This window comes from Phytophthora parasitica (assembly GCF_000247585.1).
Source record: "Phytophthora parasitica INRA-310 unplaced genomic scaffold supercont2.46, whole genome shotgun sequence".
NCBI classification, from domain to species: domain Eukaryota; phylum Oomycota; class Peronosporomycetes; order Peronosporales; family Peronosporaceae; genus Phytophthora; species Phytophthora nicotianae.
In genome coordinates this window covers 204064-205664 of record NW_008649032.1, presented here as the reverse complement: position 1 = coordinate 205664, position 1601 = coordinate 204064, and positions in this window count along the sequence as shown.

Genomic DNA, 1601 nt, shown 5'->3' with positions numbered 1-1601 from the left:
CGGCCGTAGGTTTGGGCATAGCTGCGAACGAGGGCTGGAACATCCGAGTAGATGGAGGCGAAAGGCTCCCATGAGTTCTCGCTGTCATCAAGCCCACGCCAGGCAATGTAGAGCTGCCATTCTCCAGCAGCTTCGTCGTAGCGGTGATCCACATTTGCACGCACTCCCTGGACGATCCCTTGATTGGCGATGTGCTGGCGGAGCTCTTCGGTGACGTTCAGATCAGCATCACTGTAGTGCTTCAAACGAGATCCGTGCACCTCGTACTCGTCGTTCGTCAGCAAGTGTTGTACCATGAACGAATGTGATAACGCTGACGTGATGCGAAACGGCCCAACCCACCGAACCAAAAGCTTATTCCCTTGCAGCCTCTTGTCGATACGAGACCACAGAACGAAATCTCCACAATCAAAGTTGCATATGTTTTCTCGGTTCTTAGCCATGTTGGCAAGACGCTTTCTCTCTTTGCGGTCAACCACGTCCGTATGGAGCCCTTGGAAATGCTGCCGGAAGTCATCCAATTGCTGGTCCAGTTGCCCCAGATCCAGCGACAACACGCGCAAGGCTCCTCCATCCGGCACCACGACACTGTCCAACGGGGACGCAGGAGGTAAGCCAGCAAACAGCTCCACCGGAGCATGTTCCCCTATCGACTCCACGCCAGAATGGTTTAGGTTCGCCTGAATGACAGGCAACAGATAGAGCCAATTGCGTGTGTCTAGCCGCAATTCCAGTAGCATTACGCGGAGCACTTGTAGGATATCGCGGTTCACGCGTTCGACGGCCCCGTTAATCCATGGGGTGTAGACAGGTACAAATTTCTGCACTCAATGTAGTCGTCCAGCCAATTCCTGCATCACTTGGGCCTTGAAGTGCGTCCCATGGTCGAAGATCCATTCCTTTGGCAACCCAAAACGTTTGAAGCAATCCAGCACTGCTGCCGCAGCCACCAACTCACAGAAGTGTGTAAGTTCATCCTTCAGCACGAGAACATACGTCCATTCTCCATAGCTCTCACCGAGATACAGGTAGTCAATGTGTAGACACTCGTTGCGGCGTGTCGTCGTCATCGCAGGACCCCACTGTCGTTGAATCAATTGTCCACCTTTGACGTGCTTGCACAAAAGCCAGGCCCTCACAAACCGCGCCACTGCACCACGCAGTCGTGATACAGAGAAACGCCGATGCACGGCGTTCATCATCACGTCTGAGCCGCGATGTCCGTGTATCCCACAGTATGCGACCACCAGAATGCGTTGTTGCAACTCCACAGCTTTCTCTGGAATCCATAGTTTGCCATCAACTCGAATCATGCCGTCCTCATCTGCCGGTGAAGGTGCGTCACCACGGCAGCGCTGCTGCACTTGCTTGACGGTAGCCTCGGTCGGCCACACAAACGCAGCATCCTGCAACGGGCGGAGCACTGACATAGGCTGCGAACTCCTCGTCGTAATTCGTCGAATAGCGACGGCGTCATCTGCAGGTTTGTCATCAGGCTGACCCCACCTTGAGATCATGTCAGCCCACAGGTTGTCTTCGCCCTTGATGTGCTCGATCACATAACGAACTCCAATCATCTTAAGCGCCCAGCGTTGAAGCTT